The sequence below is a fragment of the Sminthopsis crassicaudata genome, chromosome 2 (genome assembly GCF_048593235.1).
Source record: "Sminthopsis crassicaudata isolate SCR6 chromosome 2, ASM4859323v1, whole genome shotgun sequence".
Lineage (NCBI taxonomy): Eukaryota > Metazoa > Chordata > Mammalia > Dasyuromorphia > Dasyuridae > Sminthopsis > Sminthopsis crassicaudata.
Genome location: NC_133618.1, coordinates 331149628 through 331163009, shown reverse-complemented (window position 1 = coordinate 331163009; position 13382 = coordinate 331149628). Strand labels below are relative to the sequence as shown.

The window sequence follows — 13382 nt, the reverse complement described above, 5'->3', positions numbered from 1 at the left end:
AAGGAAATCACCAAAAACCAATATTACATAGATATGGCCTCAGCTAATATAATAGTGTATGTATGTGTATATCCTAATGTTAATAATATCGTAAAACTTATAGAATGGAATGGCTGCCAGGTAAAAGTGGCAGAGAAAGAATTGAACTCAGAGTCTTTTGTTATCAAAGTCACTGTTCTTTTTCCTATGGCATCCTATCTCTTCACAAGGTAGTTGACTATTCTGAACATTTTCAATGGCTTTGTATTTTTAAAAAATCTCTTAAATAAACAGAGGCCATACTGTCCTTCATATGCTCAAAAGAAATCCTATCTTTATCCTGTATACTATGAGTAATCTTCAGATATAAGAAAGTTTCTAGAACAGTCAAAGGCAAGGAAAGAACCTTTTATTTATGTGAGTATGAAGAAATAAGCTATAGTATTAGGATAGGGAGTACCTCTACTTATGACATCTAGGAATACACTATTAGTTTGAAGTGAAAGAGAGAATTTCATCTCCGGCAAAGCTAAATAGTTTGCTTTTCAGAAGCTGGATAAAGTCGTTTCAACTTATTTGTGAATATAATTTGTAGTAGGGGATGGTAACTTACTCCTGTCCCCTCAATGTATTAGGCTATCTAGCTGCTCATATTCTTCCTGTGCCAGAAGACATTTACATGCTTTTTAAAGTTACTCAGAAAAAAAAATTAGAGAAAATTATCTTCAAGGAATTCTTGATCCAAATGGGAAAAGAAAAGGACAAGGATAATCTTTGTTTTGCAGAGTTATTCTCAAGGACTCAATAAATATTCAATGTATGTGTACTGCTCTAGTTTATGTGTATGTGTTCTGCTCTAGTTTACAACTATGCATTGTTTGGGGCTTTGGTATATGACCCAGGATTAATTTGATTCTTGCTTTATTTTTTCTCTCTGCAAACATCTGGTTTTGTGGGGTTTTTTTGTTGTTGTTGTTGTTTGTTTGTTTGTTTGTTTGTTTGTTTGTTTTTATGAAACTTGTCTAGCCTACAAAAAAAGAGGTAGAAGATGAATTGTAAACTCTAAAAATCATAGATTTAGACTTTGAAGGAACCTTAGAACCATTTTATCCAATCCAAATACAGATGAAGAATTTGAGGCCAATATAGTAAGTGACTTGCTCAGGTTCACACACTTAGTGAATGTCAAATCTGGAATAGTAACTCAGGTGTCCTGAGATCAAAGCCAATTTTCTTTCAAAGCCTAGTGAATTGTCTTCTTATAGAAGATGGAGACAATGGGAAAGTTACAGTCTAATCCTTAGTCACTAACTGACCTTCAGCTAGTGACATTTTTATAGAGGGAATACTAGACTAAAAAATTCCTCCTTAGAAAATAAGCTAAGATAAAAATAGTTTTTATTTTAATTGTGAAACTTCTTAAAGCATTTAACCTTCCTGAAGATAAGTATTCCATAAATACAGTGTGATGATGGCACTTTGCAGACATCATCTGGTCTCTTCTGAAACCTTTCCAATAGAGTGGTTAGTAGTAGACGTTCCCGTATCTGATTTACAGAGTCATTGAAAGAATGATTTTTGTCAAGGTCACACTGTTCAGTGGGAATGAGAATTCTGAGATCCATTTATTTGGGGATCACTAATTATACTCTTCTGAATTGGTGGTGGAGGAAAAAATTGTTTTTGTGAAAGCCAGAACACAAACGGGATGGTAGTGGTTTCAATAACTCATTAAAATATAGTGTAAGTTGTAACTTTCAAATGTTGGTGGGCTTAGAACTGGCTGGGATACCATCACATATACAGTATTGAATCAGTGGACTTCCAAGTAGATAAAGCAAATGATATGGAGGCTGAGGAAGTACCTTCATGGGGAAAGTTGGCTGTGACAATCTTGATGGGCTCCCCAGAAAGTTCTGTCAGTGGCAGACATTTGAGACAGCACCATCTCTGAAGCCATGGGAAAGCTGAAACAAGTTCTAACTTTTTGGCTGAAAAATTCGGTAATTTTTCTATTCTTCATTTTTCTCTAAAGGCATTTTACACACTATTAAGTCTTCTGTCCTTAAACAATGAGGAAGGTGGAGAAGATGGTCTACATCTTTGAATCCCTTTGGGGAAGGGGAAGAATTTGGGGACAAATGGATATTCTATAGAAGCCTGGAAAGAATGTGGTAAAAGCCTTCCCGGGAAACAAAGAGGTACTTTCAGTGAGTTGGTGTAAGATGAATCTTGTGGTTGATAAGGATAAGGGAAGGATCTTGTTTCATGAGAGCTCTTTGGGTGTGAAAGCTTTTTCTTTGGTTGGTTCATGTCACTGGAAGATTTCCTCCTGGACACACAGTGTTAATGACCGACAGAGTTGTTTGCTAGGAAGTCTAGGGCCTCTTACCCCAAGCCTTCTTCCTGGGAAAGACAGAAGCACAAGGATCTGCCCTGGTGGGTAGTGTGAGGATTTTTTTCCCCTGGGGTTTTCTTACATGATAGTAGTGTACAAAATGGTTTCATGTGGTGGTGGTTTGTATGTGTGTGGGGTGCTGCTAATATTATATCATACTACTTCCCCCTTTGAGGAAAGGTGGGAACTCAATGAGTCTTCATTTAGAGTCCCTGCTGAACTCTTCTGTTAATGTTTGTGGTGATGGCCTGTTCAGGTGGAGGTGATAAGAAAGGAAGGGAAAAGGGACCAATCTTATATTTGAGATCAGAGTGATTGGGGAAGTGGAAAGCCAATCTGCCTGGCTTCCTTATTCAAATCCTCTTGGGGAGCCTCTCTTACAGCCAGATTGGATAGGGAAAGACATTTCCTGGGAGCCTGGGGTAGCAACCAGACACTTTAGTCCAATTCCACAGCTGTGGCCAAGTTAGCCCCTCCTTCTAGGCAGGGCCCCAATCACCAACCTTTTGATACTGAGGCATACTTGGCTCAAAATAGCATTGGCTTTTTTCCTTCTCATCTTCCCCACCCCTTTTCTAAATTGATGCAGTATCTTATTGCGAGATTCCCTCTGGCTTTCTTAGGTCTTTTTCTTGTGTTCCAGGCGGCTCCCTCCCATCACTTATCTGTCTTGGATGCTCTGCTTCTCCCCCTCCCCCCAACTAGTCCTTCCACCCCCAAGCCTGTGAGCTGTCTTTGATCTCATTTTATTCCTTCTCATGTTTCCAATCTCACTAGTTGGTGTTGGTGTTGGTGGTGTCCTTTCTGATATCTGAATGCTTTGCATTCAGTCTCATCTGTAAAGTGCATTAAATATGTCACCACATTCCCCTACTTCTTTCCACTGAGTGTTTTTAATAAAAATGGACTTAACACTGCCTCCTGCAACCTTTTTCCCATTTTGCTTTGGCATTTTTGTTGATGGTACAATAGCTAATTTTTAGGCCATGTGAAATGGTCACTCATTTCCAATAAGAAACTATTGTTATGCCTATTTTGTTAGTTCCATCCATCTATTTTTTTAAATGTTACAAAGATGTACCATTTGTTTTTGTAAAATCCCATTCTGTTTGTGGGATCCATATTTAGTTATCAGTCAGTGAACAATCACTTATTAAGTTCTTACTACATGTTAGGATAATCTTAAGAACACAAAGGAACCAATATTTTATTTGGACAAAACTTGTTTTAACAAATATCATTATAGTAAAAACTTTTGTATAAACAAAAAATTCTTTGGAACATGATATACTTATTGTTATATTCAATAAAGTAAAATTGCAATGCATGAATTCGTATGCTCCCTTGAAGTTTATTGCAACTAAAACTTGATCCATATTTCTTGGCTTGTAGATGAGATGTTAACCATACCAGAAAACCTAATCATAGAGTGTCACACTTGAGAGATGACTAGAGACCATCTAGTTTGATTCCCTGATTTTGTAAAGTATCTGAGGCCTGAAGAGTTTAACTTGACCAATGCTTGACCAATGATTAGGGATCAGCCTGGAGCTTATTCTAATATTCCATGATGTTTCATTCCTTCTAAACAGGAGGTAAAGGAGCACTCAAAGTAAATGAGGTATCATAGAAAGGGCATGGAAATAGCTTTCAGGAAATCTGTTTTCTGGTTTTGGGTTTTTTTTGTTTGTTTTTTGGGAGGGGGGGTTGGCCAATAGGTAGCTTTGTACATGATTTGGTTAAAGTCATTTAACTCTTCTAAACCTCAGTTTCCTAATCTGTAAAGAGAACAGATTGACTTGAATAACCTTTGAAGTACCTTCTAGCTCTTAAAAAATTGTGGTTGTTTTGTTTTGTTCTGTTTTTTACTGAAAAATTTTACTTGTAGCCATTTTTCTTTTTCAAGTCTGTGGTGTCATTGTGCTGGGAACTAACTAGGCTGTAATGCTCTTTGTGGATGACTTATGTCACAGAGACTTAACAAGATGTTTATTGTCTTGCTCCTAAACTTTGATGACTTTGGGAGAGTAAGGCTGATGATTTTGTGCAATACTGCCTCACTTAAAACCAATTCACCCACATATCAAGATATCATCCTGTGATGATATTGATCCTCTTCTAAAATGGAGAATGAACAGCAATAGTAATGTGCGCTGTAATGTTTGTGTATGTGTGTATGTGGCTTCACTTTTAATTTTATTATAGAAATAGAGCTTCAGAAAAGATCATTTGGTACAGGCACCTTATCTCAAAAATGAGAAAACTGAGAGTTGGTGAGATTGGACTATTTACCCAGTTGCAGAGCCAAAAATTAAAGTTAGAACTTGTCTTTCAGTAGATTCTCATTCTGTATCTCTCTGTCTCTCTGTCTGTCTCTCTGTCTCTGTGTCTCTGTCTCTCTCTGTCTCTCTCTCTCTGTCTCTCTCTGCCTCTCTCTCTCTCTCTCTCTCTCTCTCTCTCTCTCTCTCTCTCTCTCTCTGTCTCTCTCTGCCTCTCTCTCTCTCTCTCTGCCTTTCTCTCTCTCTCTGCCTCTCTCTCTCTCTCTGCCTTTCTCTCTCTCTCTCTCTCTCTCTCTCTCTCTCTCTCTCTCTCTCTCTCTCTCTCTCTCTCTGCCTCTCTCTCTCTCTCTCTCTCTCTCTCTCTCTCTCTCTCTCTCTCTCTCTCTCTCTCTCTCTCTCTCTCTCTCTCTCTCTGCCTCTCTCTCTCCATCATTCTTTGAATATTGATTGCTTGACTGTTAGGTAAAATGACTTGCCCTGGGTCACACAGCTAACAGAGAGGGTCAAAGGTTAGATCTATTCTTGGGTCTTCCTGATTTCAAGTCCAGCATTGCATCCACCACTGTGCTATAGCTGAGAAAAAACAAAAAACATAGATTTTTGAGTCTCAAAGGGAAAAATCCCTAGATAATTCAAAATATTCCTTTTTGAACACATATAATTGGTTTGTCTAATGTTGTATGGCATATTAGTGGTCAAACTACAGCTTTGGCAGTAATTCTTGTGGTCTCTCAAAGACCCTCCTCAAATTCTCTTGGACATAGAGAGGAATTGTCTCTCTGATGCTACTAAGAAGTTAGTCAGCAAGAGAAAAGTTTTGCCTCGTAAGCAAGAGTCTATGAGAACACCAATTTCAAACCCCAATATTATATACTTCAAGGTTTCTTGTGTAATTTGCTCTTTAATTCAATTTCTAAAGCCTGGGAATCTTTAATCATTGTGGCGCATTCCACCTGGGGAGGTGATTAGTGAGCATTTTGGCTTTCAGTTCTCCAAGTTTGCTATTGTTATTCTTAGCTAATCCTTATGTGTAGTCCCGGAGTGATAGGCTGGGTAATACTGCCACCCCACTTTATAGTAGAAGAAAAATATTGTGATAGGAGAAGAATAACTTTGTCCAGAGCCACAAGAGTTATTAGCAGAACAAGAGTCCTACTAGTATCCTGGTGTTTTTGTTTTTGTTATTGATCTTGCTTGAAGAAATCCCCTTGTGAAATGGCCAGTTAGCTGTTGGCAACAAGGTCAGGGGATTCTGATGAAAATATTGAATGAGCTAAGGAAGTGAAGGCAAAAGTTTTGTGGTGGAATTTTTCTCCTATGCTGGATCAGGTTTTTGAAGGAGTTTTGTCTGAAAAGTCATAAAATTCCATTTATCCTATAGACTTTGCTATTGACAAAAATGATAAAATCAAAAAGGAAGATAACCTTTAGGATGATTTCAGAGCCTTTTCCTTTAAGGAGTTGCCTGATAATTCAGTCAGTCATTTCCTATTACCTTTTACCCACCCATTCACCCCCAACTTCATTGGATTTTATAAGTTCTGATTTTGTGGAGTCTATAACATTATATTACCCTCCGTTAATTTATTCATATGTCTTACATCAGTTTGAAATTTCCTTTGCTTGCTCCTTCCCCCCCCCCTATCTTTTTCTCTTTTCCTCTTTGCTTCTTCAAGTGGGTACTAGATGATGCAAAGCCTTCTGGGCTGCATGCATTAGTACCATCTGCTAGGTATCCAGCCAGAGCTTGGGCTGTGGCCAGTGTTTTCACAGCTTTGTTCTCAGTGTCCCTGCCCTCTGTGTCTATATGCAACACTGAACAGGTGCCTTACCAGTGTGTCTGTTTTTCTTGATGCATCCCTCCCGGCTAGGCTCAGTTTTGCAGTCTTGCCAAGAGAAGACTGAATGGAGAGCAGTATGTGGGGGGGAGAATACCTGCCCTTTGGGATCTCCCCTTTGTGTCATCATCTCATCCTGGGTATTCTATAGGGATTCCAAACACAAGATGATCAAAACAGAACTCAATACCTTCATTGTCCTTTTAGACTTGTTTGTTTTCTAAACTTTCCTATTTTTTTGAATTTTTATTTTTATTTTCAGTTTCAAATTCTCTCCCTCTTTCTACCCCTTCTTCCATCAATTGAAAAGGCTAAAAGTATAATACTCATTATACATAGGAATTCATGCACCATTTTCCTGCATTAACTATGGTCTCCTTGCCCCCAAAGTAAAAACAAGAAAAATACAGATACAGAAAAAATGCTTTAATCCGTGGTCTGAGTCCATTATCGATTCTCTCTCTGGAGATGGATGCTGTTTTATGTCATTAGTCCTTTGGAGTTGTGGTGAATCATTATATTGATTAGAATTACTAAATTTTTCACAGTTGATTATCTTTACAATACTACTGCTACTATGTAGATTGTTCTCCTAATTCTGCATGCTTCACTTTGCATCAGTTCATATAAGTCATTCCAGGTTTTCCTAAAACCATCCCCTTCATCATTTATTACAAAACAATAATATTCCATTATATTCATATATTATAAAATTTTGACCATTCCCCCAAATGTGGATAATCCCACTGTTTCTGATTTCTTATGACCATAAAACAAGTTACTATGAATCCCTATTTCTTTCTTTCTTTCTTTCTTTCTTTCTTTCTTTCTTTCTTCCTTTCTTTCTTTCTTTCTTTCTTTCTTTCTTTTTTTTGAGGCTGGGGTTAAGTGACTTGCCCAGGGTCACACAGCTAGGACGTGTTAAGTGTCTGAGACCAGAGTTGAACTTTGGTCCTCCTGAATTCAAGGCTGGTGCTCTATCCACTGCACCACCTAGTTGCCCCTAAATCCCTATTTCTTTTGAGAGTATTATATACCTCCAAATCACCCAAACTCACATATCAGAATAATTTTTAATTCTTCTATCTCTTACTTCCCATGTCTGTTCAATTGCCAAGTCTTGTCCATTCTGTCTCCTCAATATTCTTGACATCTGTCTCCTCTCTTGGGATTCTAGACCAGACCTAACTCAGGCCAGTTCACTGATTTCAGGATTGCTGTTGAAATGCCCTTGGACTACAAAATACAATAAAAGTCACTTTACTTATAATAAGGATTAATTACTTAAAACAAACACTTCTCTTTTCAGACCAGCAAAGGAACTTGCTTGAAGGAACCTAATGATGGTTAGTATAGTCAATCAGAGTATGTTTTTATATCAGTCTATTAGGGAAAAGGCAATGATGTTAATACTGCAGGAATACAAAAAAAATGCTATAACCCCTCACTTTGTTTAGGGAAACCACAGACTGATTATTTTCTTGCCTTTCAGTGTGAGTTTATCAGATATTTTCTTTTGATTATGGAAAAGTGTAACTAAAAGAAGCAGATGATTTGTAGATTGGCTCTGGATGGAGTGGGTTAGGGAGTAGAAGCTATGGAGGAAGGAAAAGGATTCAAAGAGCAGAGATTGGGGGTGGTGAAGAACAAGATGCTTCATAATTTGTCCTAGGACTATGCTAGTTTTAGAAAACCAAGGGAGAAGAGGAGAAAAGTCAAGGATCATGTTCTTTTTGTGGATGTACTATACAGGTTGGACTTTCCCACAAGACCAATCTCCTTTTTAGAGTAAAGATAGAGTTTTTGATAGGCATTAGTTTGCTGATAAATGTGGAGTACATGAATCCAGGGAAGAGATGACCATACAGAGAGGCCATATAGAGTCTGTGTGTAAGCTTTGATTTACTAGCATTTGGGGGTTTTCTTACTAGAATGGGAGAATAGGATCCTGAGAAATTTTGTTTCAATCTCCTTTTCAAGGATTTTTTTTTCTGATAATGGAAGGGACTAAAACAGCAACTGTATTTTTTTTTTTTAAAGCAAGAGAGTTCCCATATGGGAATTTAAAAAAATTCACAGATCTGAATGACTAGGGTTTGCTCTGCTGGTTCATAACCTTCTTTTTCTTTTTCTTTTTTTTTTTCTATTTCTTGGTCACCAGTGGTGGATTTAGTACAGGTGAGAGTCTGCTGGACTCTAGGACTCAAAGAGAAAATTCATATCTTCTCCTGACTGTTTATCAATCTGGTTAATTTTAAGACAATTCTCTAGTCCTCAGTTTAGAGTTTAGTCATATGGAAATTCAGAGAATTGAACTAGATAATCTTTAAAACCCCTTATACCTCTAACATGGCACAATGCAGATTAATTAGGGAGGGCATTAGTTAAATTCTCACTAAATACCATACACTATGCTAAGAGCTAGGAAGATAGAGTAAAACAAAAGATGGTTCCTGCCCTAAAGAAGCATACATCCTAACAAGAGAAAATACACATTGAAAAGAGATAAAAAGGAGGGTTGGTGGGAGAGGAGTAAAAGTCCAGAAAGTCAGGGTGAACTCCGAAGCAGGTTAAAAATGAGCAGGATGGACTTGGGAGCTTCCTCAAGTGGAAGTTCTAGAGAGAAATTAGGCAATTAGTGTAAGAGGCCACAGAATTGGAGATATTTCCAACATGAGAAGGCAGCTTGAGTGAAGAGGTCCAGAGTTTAGGGGCAGGAGCTCAGTTATAAAAACTCTTTGAGTCTGAAGTCAGATGAACTGGGTTTGAATTTCAGCTCTTCTGCATAGCTGTGTGGCCTAAAACAAATTGCTTCAACTCTCCAAATCCCATCTTTAAAATAAGGGGTTAGAGCAGATGACCTCTGAGGTCTCTACCAACTCAAGAATTCATTTTCATTGTGAGACTACTGCTCTAAAGCAATAGTGACAGGCATAGAATGGGGGCCACAAGCTACTTAAGGATTCCTGCAGCCTGCTGACTTAGAAAATAACTAATATCTATATTTAATGTCGTGTTTATTATGTTAAATATTTCTCAATTACATTTTGATCTGGTTCTGGCCACACTTAGGAGTGCTCTGAGTCACATGTGGCAGTGAATTAGGCATTGGATACCTCAACTCTAGAGTTGTAGTTGGGCTTAATCTGACTGAGGGTGGTAGCTATAGGTGCCACAGTAGCTGTTGTAGCCAAACTGAGGCAAAGGCCTTTGTTTCATTGTTATATTTATTATTGTCTAATGTCAGAAGGAAGCTGTTCACTGAACTTTCCATTTAGTGGTCTCATAATCTAAACTTTAATCTATGAAAGTTGATTGAAAAAGAGGAGAGAGAGAGAAAGAGAGAGAGGAAAGAGAGAGAGACAAAGAGAGAGACAAAGATTTTTTAATATGTTGCTAAGTGATCTGATTCAGGCTATTTTCTGGAAGGTCAGCTACCAAAGATGAAGCTTAAATATTTTGACCACATAATATGAAGATGGAACTCTTTGGAAAAGACCCCAATATTGGAAAAAGTGATTGGAGGCAAGAGGAAAGGGGGATCACAGAGAATGAGATGGATAGATAGTATCATGGAAACAACAAACATGAACTTGGACAGTCTTTGAGAGAGAGTGGAGTTTTGAAGAGCCTCGCATGGAGTCGTGAAGAGTCAAACATGATTGAATAACGACAAGCAATTTGGATGATGGAATAGAAAGCATTCTCATTAAGTCTGAAAATGAATCCCTGCTAGAAGTGGCTAGCATTTTAGAGGGGATTAAAGATTACAAATGACTACCGAAAAAGTTGGAGAAAGATTTGTGACACAGTAGAAAAAGACCTGGATGTGTGCTTGTGTGAATCTTACTTCTCTTATTTGTTGCCTGAGTGAACTTGGACAAGTCAATTAACATCTCTAGAATTCAGGGTTCTTTATTTGTAAAATGAGGAGTTTGGATTGTATGATCCCCCAGATTCTTTATAGCTTTAAATCTGTACTCCTCTGAGCCATAAATAAGCAGGATGGAGATAAGGAAACATGCCACATTTAATATACTCATAGAAGAAAGATTTGAACAAAATTCATGTATCCAGGTTGGTTTGGGCCATTGTTCCCAACTCTTGATAACAGAGGAATTAGTATTTCTAATTTTATATATATATATGTGTTTGTGTGTGTGTATGTATATATATATGTATGTATGTATGTATGTATGTATTTGATCATCTTCATTTCTTTCCAAGTTTTTAGGCTGATAGGGATAGGAGTAGGAAGTAAATTTAAGCTTTCATTGATATAGAGAACTGTGTCAGCTACCATTTTTTCTTCAATTTATAGTTTTAGAGAGTTGGCTAAAAGTTTAAGTGATTTACCCAAAGTCTAGTATGTGTCAGATGCAGGAATCAAACAGGGGTCAGCATGAGTCTGTGGCTGCTTCTTTGGTGAGGCTAATTGCTATTATCACTAATAACTTTTGCAAAAAAAAAAAATCCTACTTCTGGATTCATTGTCTCACGAATTCTAAGTTCTCAAAGGTTACAATAACTGATCCTAAGATCTGTCAGCATGCAGAAAAGATTTTGAGTGTAGGGTAAGAAGAATTCTTATCTAAAAACTGTTATGTGAAGATCAGTTAAGTTAAATTTGTAGAGACTACTTATCCAAAAGCCAGCCTGGTAGTGATTTTATCTTTTGACAGCAATAGTTCATTAAATTGTTTTCTGACGTACCAAGGGGTTACAATTTCCATTGATAAATATTGCATACTAACTGGTATGAAAGCATGAATGTAAAATGTTGAAATATGTAGAATAATTAAAGCATTGCTCTCATTTTCCACTTAATTAAAAAAACAATAAACAAACAGAACATTAGAGATTGAAGACCTGGTTAAATCACTTGTTTTTCAAATGCTATGACATTAGTTACCTTTTTATGAATGCATATTATGCCTTCCTAACTAGATTGCAATAAGCATGTCAAACTTATGACACAATGCTTTGTACACAATGCTTAATAAATATTTATGAGAGTTACTTGAAATCCCATGTTTGACCTTAAGGAGTCAGCAGATATTTATTAAGTGCCCATTATGTGCCAGGCACTGCACTAAACATAAACTAAACAAAAAAAAAAAAAAAAAAAGGAAAAGGCAGTTCTTGTCCTCAAGTAACTTATAATCTAGTGGGGGAGACAACATACAAACCAGTATATTCAAATCAAGCTCTATATAGAATAGATAGGTACTGGAATTAAGAGGTATTAGAGAAGGCTTCCTATAAAAGGTAGGATTTTAGGTGGGACTTAAAGGAGGCCAAAAAGGTCTTTCGTTGGAATTGAAGAGGGAGAGTGTTTCATACATTGAAGATAGCAGAGTAAATGCCCAGAGCTTAGAGATGGAGTATCTTGTTTGTGAAACAGCCAGAGGATGAATTTCCCATCTATGGTGAGCATTGGTACTTGATTGAATAGGACTTTATTTACCTTCCATCCTTTTTATTCTCACTAGTTTTTTCCTGGTCCAAATTCTGAATGATAATTCTTCAGCAGAATCCCAAAATTGGGATATCTTTCAAAATGACACTCAGATTTTTCTAGTTTGAGAACTGTGTAATGCATTCTACAACTAATTCCTTATTTGTGTAGAATGTAAGGTTTTCTACTGGGACACTGATACATTGTTGGTGGAGTTGTGAAAGAATCCAGCCATTCTGGAGAGCAATCTGGAATTATGCCCAAAAAGTCATCAAACTGTTCATACCCTTTGACCCAGCATTGCTGTTATTGGGATTATATCCCAAAGAAATACTGAAGAGTGGAAAGGGACCTGTATGTGCCAAAATGTTTGTGGCAGCTCTTTTTGTTGTAGCTAGAAACTGGAAGTTGAATGGATGTCCATCAATTGGAGAATGGTTGGGTAAATTGTGGTATATGAAGGTTATGGAATATTATTGCTCTGTAAGAAATGACCAACAGGAGGAATACAGAGAGGCTTGGAGAGACTTAAATCAACTGTTGCTGAGTGAAATGAGCAGAACCAGAAGATCACTATACACTTCAACAACAATACTGTATGAGAATGTATTCTGATGGAAGTGGAAATCTTCAACATAAAGAAGATCCAACTCACTTCCAGTTGATCAATGATGGACAGAAATAACTACACCCAGAGAAGGAACACTGGGAAGCGAATGTAAATTGTTAGCACTACTGTCTATCTACCCAGGTTACTTATACCTTCGGAAGCTAATAATTAATGTGCAACAAGAAAATGGTATTTACACACATATATTGTATCTAGGTTATATTGTAACACATGTAAAATGTATGGGATTACCTGCCATCGGGGGGAGGGAGTGGAGGGAGGGAGGGGATAATTTGGAAAAATGAATTAAAAAAAATTAAAAAAAAAAAAAAAAAGAAAGAAACAAAGAAATGACCAGCAGGAGGAATACAGAGAGGCTTGGAGAGACTTAAATCAACTGTTGCTGAGTGAAATGAGCAGAACCAGAAGATCACTATACACTTCAATGCTGTATGAAGATGTATTCTGATGGAAGTGGATATCTTCAACATAAAGAAGATCCAACTCACTTCCAGTTGATCAATGATGGACAGAAATAACTACACCCAGAGAAGGAACACTGGGAAGTGAATGTAAATTGTTAGCACTACTGTCTATCTACCCAGGTTACTTATACCTTCGGAAGCTAATGATTAATATGCAACAAGAAAATGGTATTTACACACATATATTGTATCTAGGTTATATTGTAACACATGTAAAATGTATGGGATTACCTGCCATCGGGGGGAGGGAGTGAAGGGAGGGAGGGGATAATTTGGAAAAATGAATAAAAAAAAAGAATGTAGGGTTTTCTTAATGTTATTTTTTTGTAGTTAAT

The 13382-nt window shown here is 37.2% G+C and overlaps 1 protein-coding gene across 4 annotated transcripts in view; it reads left to right on the top strand.

The window, feature by feature from the left end:
* The window catches only part of SPTB (spectrin beta, erythrocytic), a 168600-nt gene that overhangs the window by 12750 nt on the left and 142468 nt on the right, over positions 1 to 13382 (top strand). The window contains exon 1 of one of the 4 annotated variants that reach the window (XM_074290373.1): positions 2159 to 2180. The exons of the other annotated variants lie outside the window; for them this stretch is intronic. The gene's annotated coding sequence lies outside the window, so the exon portion shown is untranslated. Of the gene's footprint in view, positions 1 to 2158; positions 2181 to 13382 lie in introns of those variants that run through there. 4 annotated transcript variants of the gene reach the window in all.